Raw genomic sequence first — 14,324 nt, 5'->3', positions numbered from 1 at the left:
TTGTCTTTTGTGATGGAAGATCGATGATCACATCGATCTGTGATAAAACAAACAAACTAACTATCGTCAGGAATAAAGAGTCTCAGAACCTAACGCCGTACTTTGTTCCAATATCTGCAGGACCATTACAAAACATGTCACACTTGTAAATAACCATAACGTACAATGATGTATTATTATTATTATTTGATATCGGATACATACTGACACAGATACACACTGACAGCTGACAGTATTGATGGTTCTAAAATATAGCTATTTGTCATCCAGTATGTATGCCGTAATAACTACATAGTAAATTTAAAATGGCTCCGTTTATTAGGAAATGTATACATGCAAATGGGGTTGAATTACCGAGCAAACGTTAAATCATGAAGTTAAATATGTTTATTACTTTTCGATAGAAAACTGTACGTTCAATCAGCACTAAATACACTCACTTAGAAAAGAAACAACAAATATTTTAACCTAATAAATGAATGGCTGAATTCGCATTGCAATTGAATTAGATATTTATGTTCCCTACTGCGCGATTGTAGTGTGGTCTGTTGGTACAGACCTGTAAAGAGTTGTTTCCCTTAGATCCGGTGATCATGGGTTTGAATCACAGATTAGCCTCGAATATGTTAGTGGATAAACGTGACTTCATTAAACTCGCCCCGATATGGCTAATGGTGCCAACCAAACAACATCAAGACGAACTGTCTTACTATAAAAGCATATAATCACGTCTTAAATACAGAGTCTGGACGTTACCATAGCACGTTAGAGATGCTTGTTTTACACATCATTCAAACACCGGCGTTGTCTGGAATGCTGGAAATTAGAACCCTCGTCGAACGTCATCTCAACGCGCACCTGAGACTCATCTGTCGTCGCAGATGCGTCGTCGGACATCACAGTTCCGTCGAGACGTCACGGTTTCCACTTTCCGCACGGACAGCCCGTGTCGATCGTGAGATCTCGGATCTCGGCCCGTGGGGATACTGTGGTTGAATTCGGCCCCAGTTTCCTTTGGTTGTCGTAAGAGTAGACTAAAGTGGGTAAGTATTGCCGAATATATAGTGAGTGAGTGAGTTTAGTTTTTTAACCGCACTCAGCAATATTCCAGCTATATCGCGGCGGTCTGTTTATCGAGTCTGGACCAGACAAAGCAGTGATCAACAGCATGAGCATCGATCTGCGCAATTGGGAACCGATGACATGTGTCAACCAAGTCAGCGAGCCTGACCCCCGATCCCGTTAGTCGCCTCTTACAATAAGCATGACTAAAATGGACTAACAGCGGGGAGAGTTCCATAGATATACAAATTCTTTACTATTAATATGAGCGATGTTTCGGTGCAGCTACGTACAAGATGTTGTATATCTATACAACTCGCCCAGTTGTTCATCACACCAACCTCTAAATGCCACTCAAAGAACATAAAATGGACCAGGTGGCCAGGCTCTGTCAGGTAGCTGATTGTGTATCGACTTGTTCAACAGTGTGAAATGTTCGGCATGCCTCCAGTCACTGTTTTTCTTGTCCAGACTGATTTATTTACATTCTCTTCACGCAGAAGCTACTTGTCATATCTTCCTACGAACCTCTGTTCTAATACGTCCATATTTTCCGGTTCTCGTAAAAAAAACCCTAGTGGCAAAAAATCGCAACTCGAATTATCTCCCTTCTTTCTATCCAATCAGAACACGTATTACATCGACTTAGATCCAACTTGACTAATACAAGCAAAAGTGGGGCCACAAATATCCCTCCTCAGTCGGGGACTTGTGTTGATGTGACACACAAGACATTTAATGGCTAGCTTGTCCGTTGTCAACGAGGGCGATGGAGACGCCATTAATCCGCCATTACATGACTGAGTTCCGTCTAGAAGAATCGTTTGCGCATCGCGCAGGTGAATAGGTTCTAGTTTTCCCGAAGCATACGGAAATTACCGAGGCCTCGCGAATGATCACTTTTGAAACATCGTCGCTGATTGCACAACTAAATCTGATTGCAACCAATCACGAATCCTGAACACTCGCACCATGAAAGGGCCTTATTAGAACAGAGGTTCGTAGGAAGATATGACAAGTAACCTCTGTGGGAAGAGAATGATTTATTTACAGGCCATTGAGAATTAGGGGGGGAATAATGCTGGCGGATTTAAACAACATTCACTCATTCATGCTCGACCTCTCCAACTAGGCTTACAATTTTTGTTGTTGTTGTTTAACGCCATACTCAGCAATATTCCAGTAAATAACCCAGTGATCAACAACATGAGCATCGAGCTACGCAACTGGGATACGATGAAGTCAGACAGCTTGACCACCCGATCCCGTTAGTCGCCTCTTACGACAAGCATGGGTTGCTGAAGACCAATTCTAACCCGGATTTTTACTGATGTGAAAATCACATAATAACCATTTTTTACCATCAATGGTACACGGATTGCAGAACCTAAAGTTAGATGCGAGGTCGTTTTAACATACCAGCTAACCTTCAAATAGGTATGTTCTGTACACAGTGTTTGATCACGCTGACGCTGTTTAATTGTTTGTCTTTTCTATTCGGATTTGGAAGAAAAATTATGTTTAAAGTAGGATATATTTTTCCGCATTTAAAAATATTAAAAGGATGAAGTAATCAATTTAATGAAAAACAATGTGTTCGACTAATTTTATCAAGACCTCCTTAAATATATACAAGGGAAAGCTTTCTTTTATGTGAACACCTCTTTTTTATATCGGTGACGTAATTCAGAACTTTTAATGATTTAATTTTACATATTTTAAACTCCATATGTTTTTTTTCAAATACAGCTGTTTTAATCATAAAGTTAGGTAAAATAGTACATAATGCGTTTACCTGGTGTTAAGCTTTAGGGCCGGTGCTGCTTTTAATTCATGTCAAATATACTCTCCCAAAAAAGAAACGCATCATGAAAATAGCAATTTCATGTAGCAATGAATTAAAACGTGATTCATTTTACAAAAGGTTTTGTTCTGTTTATGAGTCCTATGGTGTTTATGTTTTGAAACATCACAACAAAACGCACCATCCGTAAAATACCCGTATTTAACAGCTTGATTTTCAATTTCGGCGTTTAGTGTCACAGAATACACAATTCACATGCAATGCACGTGAAAGTTGGGGATCAGATACTCTCATTGATGGGTATAAAAGGTTGATCGCTGTCCGTCGATTATTCACTGTATTTGGAATATTGTTGACGAACGCAAAATGCCACGTCTAAGTGAAGCCAAAGCACCATTTCACGGCTCTGGGAGAGATATCGCCGGCAGAATGCGGTAGCAGATGCCCCTCGTAGTGGGCGACCTCGAGTGACCACTGCGGCGCAGGATCGCTACATCCGGGTACATCACCTGCGTCATCGAACAGCTACGGCGACCAGTACCGCTCGACAAATACCCGGATTGAGGAGGCTCTCTGCAGGAACAGGTTGAGAGAGGCTGGTTTACGTGCCAGAAGACCTTATTTTGGCCCTGTGCCTCGACAACAACATCGTCGACATCGAGTTCAATGGTGCACCAACGTTCAGGCCTGGAACCTACCGAATTGGCGTAGAATCTGGTTCAGTGATGAATCACGATTTCTATTGGAACGACGCGATGGAAAGTGCGGGTGTACAGACGTCGACGTGAACGTTTCGCCGACGTTTGCGTTCCCCAGGTGGACAGATTCGGCCGGGAAAGTGTTATGATGTGGGGAGCGATCACCTGCCGTAGGAGAAGTGATTTGGTGATGATCCAGGGCAACCTGACAGCTCAACGGCACTGTGACGAAATCCTACGCCCACACCTCCTTCGAATCATTGATCGCCAGAGGGAGTTGTTTCAACAGGACAATGCCAGGCTCCACACAGCACGTCACACTAGAGACTTCCTCGAAAACCACAACATCAATGTGCTCCCCTGGCCCTCAAGATCACCGGACTTAAACCCGATTGAACATCTGTGGTATGCCCTGGACAGACGGGTGCGACGCCGTAACCCTCAGCCCCAGACCCTTCAGCAACTCGCACAGGCACTACAGGCAGAGTGGGCTGCGATTGGGCAGCACGAGATTCTGAGACTTATTCGTTCGACGCCGAGGCGATGCCGTGCAGTTCTGGATGCCCACGGTGGTCACACGAGGTATTGATTTCAGCGCCACCACACGTCTCCATGTGACACTCAAACTGACTTTCCTCGAGTCGGTGCCAAAGACGGATAAGTCTGCATTCCCAGTACGCAATTTCGCTATATTTCATTGACTCATAAAGCCTACAAGATGTTTCAAAATAAACATAAAAATACAGTTGAAATTCCTATATGCGTTTCTTTTTTGGGAGTGTATATTATGTTTTTCACTTTTACTTTTTATTTTGTTTGGTAGAGACACACGGCCCCTACATACTTTGCTCACACATGCGCAGCTGACAATAATTTGCGATGTGTTTTTGTGGTAGTCGATGGAATGATTTGGAAATTATGATAACTCAGTAATGCTCTTTTACATTTAAATCGATGCGTGCACAGGTGTTTTAGCACGTATATCTACTCATGTATAATTTAAGAAAATTATTCCTACATATGTTGCAATAACAATGGTGCTGATGCGACAATGCTGACGTAACAGTGTATATCCATGACAAGCATATGTACATTTATCCTCTTTTCATATTGTTAAATGTAAATTTTGAAATAAATATTTAAAGATCAATAATGTTTCCGTCGTGGTTTGATATTCTACTGGTTGTTTTTACATTTTACTGTTTTACATGCATAACACGTCAATCAAAAGGTAAACGGCAGCTTTCCCAGGCAGTGAATTATGTGAGTCGCGCTGTGCGTCATGGTGCACGTGAACAAATCGTCCATCTGCCTTGTGCACGTGTATCTCGGGTTATGAAATACATGTGCCAGGGCAAGAATACGGTTCCAATGGGACCACATCGAGCACCTTTATCAGTCACCTGAATGTGTCGTGGTCCCATTAAAAAAAAAAAACACAGCCCAGACCAAGATAAGGTTAAATTATTTTCTTTTTGTTATCCTTTGAATTTACAGTTAACAAATCACACAGGTCACAATACGAAAAACGTTACATACAGCACAGAACATGAACAGCACCGTTTGCAGACACATAAACCATTATTATATCCGGGACAAAATCGTGATATAAAATTGGACCCGACTACTTTGATCCTATACCGATGTATTTAACATTGGAGAATGAAAATATAGACTCCCATCAGTAAATGCAACAGTGTTGTGGTAGACAGAAAAGTCGGATTGGAAATGTTGTTGAATGGCGATTATGTATTTAATTGGTAACCTGCCAATTCTGACTATGACCATAGTTCCAGTATTTCTGAAACATTATAGAAAATAACAAATCTGTTCACATTTCGGAAAATATAACATTAGATATATATTTTATATTTTCCCGATCACTTCAGAGCTCCTTACATTGACTTTACTATACTATAGAGGCGAGATGCCGTAGTGGCATTGCACTTTTAACATTAGAAGCCTGTAACTGAAGTGACATCTGTTTTGTAACTCCGCACTTTAGAGATACTGAAGGTATGATGGCTCAGCGCTAGTCCACATTCGAATGTCTACAATGGTGAAGATGTCGTGTTGTCTTCTCCAGCGTTAACGTAACTGCTGAAACTCGTAGTTGAAATGGGCTTTATAGTTCAGCTCGTCAAACACAGTACAGTTATTCCCTAATTACACGTCTTTTTACTTTCTGGACTCCGCACTTAAATGGCTACGTTCTTTCATGACTTATGCACACTCTTATTTGGCCTGTACTCAATACGTTACAGGGGCGGTGGGGTAGCCTAGTGGTTAAAGCGTTCGCTCGTCACGCCGCGGACCTTCGATTCCCCACATGGGTACAATGTGTGAAGCCAATCTCTGGTGTCCCCCGCATTGATATTGCTGGAATATTGCTAAAGCGGAGTAAAACTAAACTCACCCACTCAATACATTACATCTGTACTTAATGCCCCCATTCTCCACACTATGAATACATCGTACTTTACGAACTCGACACATTCTAGCCTTATGTCAAACTAATGGTTGATAACAACTCACGCTGTTCGAGTACAGTGATACGTAACCAGCCATGACACGCATCATGATTTTGAACTATTCCAAACATTTTAAAATTCTCTTCATTTTGATGCCCGTGAACCTGCTCTCGTAACCTGACAGGGAAACAGCCTGGCTACTCAGGTCCATTCTCACCCAGAATCCCCACGGTGCGCAGAACACTTGTGTTACATGCCATTATGCCATTCTTGTCATTTTTTATCACTTATGCATTTGATATTTCATCCCGGTATTTAATATATTTATCAAATAACGTCCACGCGTGGTTGACATGTTGACAAAACAGTGGGGTGCCACAGCGAGAGAAAGGCTTAACCGGATTAAAGGCGTGTGACGTTTAGCCTACCAACACTATATATACTCACAGTGGAGAACTGAACATCACATTATCCTCGGATAAAAAATATCTTCAAGATGAACACTTTCCTCGGCCTGTTCCTGACGCTCCTTCTCTCAAGTAAGTTTCATATACAGCTCAACATTTATCTATTTTACCAGACTGAGGTCAACAGCTTAGAGGGGCTGTGGGGTAGCCTAGTGGTTAAAGCGTTCGCTCGTCACGCAGATGACCCGGGTTCGATTCCCCAAATGGGTACAATGTGTGAAGCCCATTCTGGTGGAATATTGCTAAAAGCTGCGTAAAACTAACCTCACTCACTTAGTTTCATTGACTTAGAAGACACTGACGATGCCTCAATGGCGTCTAATTCTGGACTTGGTGGTATTTATTCAGAGGCATTTGCTTTGTTTCAGCCTGCCTGATGTCCTTCTCCGACGCCTGCTGTTGTCACCACGGCAGCCACAGCAGCCACCACAGCAGGCACGGCATCCCCGTCCCCATCCCCTACCCCATGGGAGGCAGCAGCGGCGGCAGCCACTCCTCCAACATCCCTCTCATCATCACAACACCTGGAAAATAGATACAGGTACTTCACTAACCCGTTTTAACTTAAACAAAATCTGCAGCGTGGATGTTGCAGTTTTGTAAGGCAACGAAACATACTGTATAGAGTTGTTCCCCTTAGTCTTGCCAGGCTCGGCGGACAATGTTTCGAATGGCGGATTTGACCAGATTATGGTTGGTACGGTACTCATGAATATTTTGTATTACTTCACGCTTTTCCACACAATAATGACCCAATCACGCTCATAATGTTCAATGGTGCTCCATGGTGAATAACTTGGAGAAAAAGCGGTTCATAAATCTATGAGGGCAATACATTATGGGGATGTGTCGATGTTTCTTTTTGCGATATAAGTTGTATCGTGGACAGAACGGTCATCCCATTGTACATACTTAAGGGCTACTTGGACCAGAAATAGGGTCTATTTGCGCCCAACATATTAATACAAGTTGAACTATCATATATATAAGTATACATACTGGACCAAAACATTACATTTAAAAGTGTATTATTTGTATTCAGGTATTTTCATGAAATGACAGGATCCTCTGCTTATTGAAATGGATTAAAACAAATTGTTTTGCTAAAAGTCCAGTTTTTACAATATAGTTAACTCCCTTGCCTTGGGAAGATGGCCAGCCTTGTATAAGTAATTACAAATAGACAATATTCGCCCAATATGACGTTTCCTTTATGAACTTAACAAGAGACCAGAATTACAATCAGAATAAACGGTTGTATAGTCCTTGTAACATGTTGATACAAAGATGGAACCTGGTATTCCAATACAAGAATTGTATTTTGTACAGGTGCTGCCTCTCCTGCTGGCGGGAGATTGTCTGCTACATCAACACGAGACGACAAATACGACATGCTGCGTACTCCAAACACTGTGTTTACTGCTCATGTGAAATTAAAGAAACAAATATTCATATTTATGTTTGATGTTTTCAATGAAACCGGAAGAAGATATTCGTACAGTTTAGGATGGGGTGTACTTCCCAGCTTAAAGAAATCAATAATAATATTGTTGGTGCTGTGTGTGACTCTCTTGTTTAATATGATATAATCCAGTCACTGGTACACGTGTTGTTACGCACTGGTTAACACACCTGTTGATTGCCTGGTACATACACTGGTATAGTCATTGATACATACAGCGGTACACACATACAACTATGTCATAAACGGATTAGTACATTAGTACACTGGCTTGTACTCACATTGTGTGGCACATACTGCTACACTGGCAACATTGTGGTTCACACACCAGTACACATCACGGTAATCATACTGACACATAACATGGTACACAGGGACACTGGTTCACGCATAGATACACATACTGTACAGAAGCAGGTTCACACACTGGTAAACACACCGACACACATCCTGGTTTACAGACTGACACACATACCGGTTCATACAGTGATTCATACACCATGTTACATACTGTGCACGCGCGCACACACACACACACACACACACACACACACTACACACACTGTACACACACACACACGTTGGCTCACACACACAGGTTCACACATAACAATGTGTTAAGCCCACACGTGATATTCAGGTTCATAATGGTAGACACATCAGTTCACACAGTGTGGTTCACACTCGCGTACAAACATCGGTTCAAACGCTGGTACACACACCAGTTCGCATACTGCACGCACGCATGCACACACGCACACAATTGCTAATGCACTAATTCACTCCCACGTACGGTACACGTTGTGAGATACAAAGACAACCATGCGCTATTGCACCATAAGGCTGTACTGACACCAGCTGTTCCTGCCAATACGTAAAACCTACTTGGATACTTGTTTGCAGCATATGTGGTATAGAGTTACGCTTAAAACACACACATTATTGATCACATGAATAAATTTGTAACAGTAGATCATGCTTTAACACCTAGTTATGTTATGCATGTGACGATGCTCACTCACAGTCGGTGACCATGCCTAAAATCACAATAGCCTACATTTTACAGTTCAGTTGACCCCGTGCAGCTGTTTTCGTATAATTCTGTTTATAATACACATTCAGCAGTATGGAATCCTAGAAGGGACGTTGTCGCTTCCTCGCCCTTACAGTAAACAAGCAAAACCTGTCAAAGATGAACCAAAGCACAAAAAACGCGACCTCTTTAGAAACTGTTGCTTTTCGCCCTTTTTTGTGGAACAAGAAATATTCAAAGAGCAACAAAGCCACATTGCGACATTATGCCAAAATATCACGTTGCCGCACATTTTTACGAACGAACGCACGCACGCACGCACGCACAGAAACACACATCTCTCTGTCTATCTATCCATCAAGATGTATGTACCAAAACAGCTGAAAACATTAGGTTCGGCGAGGTAGCCTAGTGGTTAAAGCGTCCACTCGTCACGCTGAAGACCCGGGTTCGATTCCCCACATGGGTACAATGTGTGAAGCCCACTTCTGGTGTCCCCCGCCGCGATATTGCTGGAATATTGCTAAAAGCGGCATAAAACCATACTTATTCACCCACTCACTTGAAGACAAAACACTTAATATTGTACAAAGTCAAATGAAGACAAGGGCATTATAAGAAGCATATATAATTGTGAAAAGTACAATGTTTAAGAAAAACACAGTCATTCATTTTAACAAATATCGTATGTGACACATTTGGGATGATACCATCATGTGAATAAATATATATGCATTATGTGCGGGATTGAAACAACTATTGTATTACATATGTAACAATTACACTGTCTAAAATTATCATAATGATACTGTTTCTCGTCAGTCCAACACATGACGTCCACACGCAATGTTCTACTCATGCTGTGTCCATACGTGACAACTCCTGCCAGTTCTGGACAAGAAGAGGGGCAAGTCATGATCCACTCTCGGCCGATTGATCAACTTTGCAAAAGTGCAAAGCAAAAAAACATGAAACTTTGAAAAAATTTATGATATCATAATATGAATATAATAGAGGATGCAGTGTTTAGACCAGATAGTGCTATAATCATACGCTTATTGAACTGATGTTGGTGGGGCTTTCATTAACCACGGTTACCAGTAATTAAGATCCGGGTTAAAATTGGCCTTATCGTAAGAAGCGACTAACGGGATCAGGTGGCCAGGCTCGCTGACTTGGTTGACACATCTCGTCGTTTCCCAATTACGTAGAACGATGCTCATGATTTCGATCACTGGATTGCCTGGTCCAGTCTCGATTATTTACAGATCGCAGCCATGTAGCTGGAATATTGCTGACTGCGGCGTTAACCAACAAACAAGCAACTATGAACCATGGTACGCGATCGTTATTGTATTTGTGTTATGGTCAGATAAAACAGATGATATGAAACATAAATATAACTAAATAATTACCATGCTGTGAAACATGTGAAACACTACTAGCAAATGAGTCCAGCTTATAACCATGACCTTGTATTTGCATTCTGACAAGGTGACACATTGGGGTGAAAGTTGCTGAATAAGTGAGAACAATTCTCCCTCGCTTTTAGCACTTGTCCGGAAATGGACTGTGATGTATCATCATTGTTTGATGAGAAACACTTTTATGTTTTATTGGAAGTGTCAGTAATGTAATCTTGGTAATATTTGATGAGATGCTTCAGTTGGGTTTGTTGATACCTATCGTAAATGTTCATGAGCCCTTTCGGCGACATTTGAATCTCGATATCGGTTCCGTTCGATGAGAATTCGAAGCATCGGTATTGTTTGATGAAAAGTATCGGTAGAGTTTGATGAGAAGTATCGGTAGTGTTCGATGAGAAGAATCGGTAATGTTTGATGAAATGTATCGGTAGTGTTTGCTGACAAGTATCGGTGGTGCTTGATGAGAAGTATCGGTGGTGTTTGATGAGAAGTACCAGTAGTGTTTGATGAGAAGTATCGGTACTGTTTTCGGAGAAGTTTCAGTAGTGTTTGATGAGAAGTATCAGTGGTGTTTGATGAGAAGTATCGGTACTGTTTTCTGAGAAGTATCAGTAGTGTTTTCTGAGAAGTATCGGCAATGTTTGATGAGAAGTATCAGTTGTGTTTGATGAGAAATATCGGTACTTTTTGCAAAGAAGTATCAGCAGTGTTTTCTGAGAAGTTTCGGCAATGTTTGATGAGAAGGATCAGTAGTGTTTTCTGAGGGGTATCGGTAATATTTGATGAGAAGTATCGGTAGTGTTTGATGAGAAGTATCAGTAGTGTTTTCTGAGGGGTATCGGTAATATTTGATGAGAAGTATCGGTAGTGTTTGATGAGAAGTATCAGTAGTGTTTGATGAGAAGTATCGGTAATATTTGATGAGAAGTATCAGCAACGTTTGGTGTTTGATGAGAAGTATCAGTAGTGTTTGATGAGCAAGTATCAGTGTTTGTAATATTTGGAAGGTGTGTTTGATGAGAAGTATCGGTAGTGTTTGATGAGAAGTATCGGCAATGTTTTAGTGTTTGATGAGAAGTATCAGTCAGTGAAGTGTTTTCTGAGAAGTATCGGTAATGTTTTCAGAGAAATATCAGTAGTGTTTTCTGAGAAGTATCGGTACTGTTTTCTGAGAAGTATCAGTAGTGTTTGATGAAAAGTATCAGTAGTGTTTGATGAGAACTATCGGTAGAGTTTGATGAAAAGTATCGGTAATGTTTGATGAAAAGTATTGTTACTGTTCTGATGAGAAGTATTGGTACTGTTTGATGAGAAGTATTGGTACTGTTCGATGAGAAGTTCCAGAAAAGTTACAATTATAACAGCAACAATAATCTCAATGAGCAACATGGCAAACTGAATCTGGAGGATGCATGTGAGCAACTGTTTTGAGATGAGCTATACTGATGTATAACTGGATTGATGAGCATAAAACCGCCCTGACTAATATGCTTTGTCAGCTTCTCAGTACTTCTCATGTGACTAAAACGGCGTAAAACCATACTCACTCACTACTTTTCAAAGCCGGGTTAAGGCAAACCCACTCACTCTTAATGTGTACCATATAAATACATGTATATTATTCCTCTCTGAGGATTACAGTTAGAATGATGTTCGGTAACCCAGTTTGGTCGTAAGAGGCAACTAACGGGATCGGGTGTCCAAGCATGTCATCGCATCCCAGTTGCGTAGAAATACCATGTCCACCACGATATGCTTCAAAGGACACATCACTTTCAGTCTCACAATATGTTCATGTGTGGGTGAATATTATTCCATGCGTTCATCACAAAACATGTTTAATGCAACTTGTCATCGCCAGGGGTTGCCTCAGATGGTGTAACCTCCCTACCACGAAGACAGCAGGAAGGCTAACTTTAGCACAGCCCCGTGGTTCGTAATGGGATTAAAGGCGTATTAAATGACTTGCGGACTCTATAAAAACAAGACCATTAATTATCACGAGCACAGTGTCTTAATTAACACAATACAACCTCAACATGAGAACTTTCCTTGGTCTCTTCATCGTTCTCTTCATGGCCGGTAAGAAACTGTTACCTTCTTTATTGTGGGCGATAAGGATTTTTTATAATGTTATAATTCTATAATTGGCAACTCGATGAATTAGTGGTAGAGAGAGATTAACTGACCGTACAGCCTGGCCATTAATGAATCTCACATTATCACATTATTATAAGTGAACTGAGCTAACAATATTTTAGCAAAAAGAGTGAATATGTAGACAATGGCGGTAGTAGTTGCCTCATATTAGTAATGAAAGGTATAATCAGAGTGAATTAGTCTTTGTCATTGAAAACACAACAAATCAAAGTCTAGTCAAACTTATTAATAAGTGCATCCGGTTTGATAGAAGCATACGTGTATCATATTTGTCATCAAATCCTTTCAGACAGTTTTTCAAATATAAATACGGCTGATTCTGCCTTTAACTCAAAACGTTTGCAAAATATCTGCAGCGTTGTTGACAAATAACCGTTTTAGCAAGGGAAATACTAGTTCTTTTCTTTGTTTCATTTAGAATTGTTTGACTGCGTTTTTCTCCATTCTCTGCAGTAAAAATGAGTAAAAGACACATTATCACGCCCAACATGAGTAATTACGGATTCTGGTTAGCTCGTCTTACGCTTGGCACATTCCACAACAGTTCATGTAAACATTCAGATATTACCGTAACGTTATTTACATGTGTGTTTCAGTGTGCCTGATGCCCTACTCTGACGCGAGCTGTTGCTGTCACCATGGCAGCCACCACAGCCACCACAGCAGGCACGGCATCCCCATCCCCATCCCCTACCCCATGGGCGGCCACAGCGGCGGCAGCCACTCCTCCAACATCCCTCTCATCATCACAACACCTGGAAAATAAAAACGTAGGTCTACCTGTAGTTCAATCATATACACTGACAGCCAAAAATAACGGAACATGTTGTTGTTGAGGACACATATTCTTCAAATAACAACACACTGACACACTGCAGACAGTTCACAAGTGACAGTTCACGTAATGTAATAAGTTAATAAGGTTAATAAGTAGGAATGCTATCCACGCTGTCGAAGTTAGACAACAAGAGTAATAGACATTGGTCTGCTTCCCATAAAAAGCCAAACCCAAAACCTTGGCGTTTCCGGTCGATGTCTTCAGAAATCCTGCTTATTCAGGTCAATTATTGAACCCACTTTCAAGTGACACCAACGAAGACATACACTTTTCATATAATACTGTTCATGTTTTCTTTCCAGGGTACATGGTCAACGCCGATCATGGGTCAAAATGTTGGTTCCAGTCTTTGTCCTCACGCTCAGACCTGTGTCTGTCTATCTGCTTTGGCTCTTAACAAATCTCTATGAATAAAGTCTTCTTGCAAATCATCATTTCTCAAGTTGTTTCTATATTTAACTATATACAGGTGCACTGATGTAGCTTTAATTCAATCGATATAAGATATATCATCATTACATCATCGCAATAACCTTGATACAAAAAGATCAATTGCAGTTACATTAAAGTCAGACTATTACCGCATACATCTTGAAGTGGGACCATATAATAACATACACTTTGAAGTGAAGCGAGGGTCAGTAACAACTGATAATTCTTGACACCTGACAAATTGTGTTCAGTATTTCTATCATCTTGGTCATAACGACAGTTCTGATACTGTGAGCAGGAACATCAATATAGTCGACTTCTTTACAAGTGCAGCTACATGTACCATTGATTCTTCAAGTACATTCACAGCCCTTCAATACGGTTAACATTGTGCGAAGATAATGAAACACAAAATTTTATGGATGAAAACATTTTGTTTATTACCCAGAGCGACGTTTCGGTGTATATTC

At 40.9% G+C, this 14,324-nt stretch overlaps 1 long non-coding RNA gene across 1 annotated transcript; it reads left to right on the top strand.

Annotated features, from left to right (window-relative positions):
- The first annotated feature begins 885 nt into the window (after positions 1–885).
- On the top strand, positions 886–7,954 carry LOC124265912. The gene is made up of 3 exons (XR_006895583.1): positions 886–1,043; positions 6,871–7,043; positions 7,832–7,954. It is a non-coding gene; the product is annotated as an uncharacterized LOC124265912 (long non-coding RNA).
- The last annotated feature ends 6,370 nt before the right edge of the window (positions 7,955–14,324 follow it).

The sequence above is a fragment of the Haliotis rubra genome, unplaced genomic scaffold (genome assembly GCF_003918875.1).
Source record: "Haliotis rubra isolate DU_JTF1 unplaced genomic scaffold, ASM391887v1 Scf122, whole genome shotgun sequence".
Lineage (NCBI taxonomy): Eukaryota > Metazoa > Mollusca > Gastropoda > Lepetellida > Haliotidae > Haliotis > Haliotis rubra.
The sequence above is the reverse complement of the archived record's forward strand: the minus strand, read 5'-3'. Positions and strand labels throughout refer to the sequence as shown.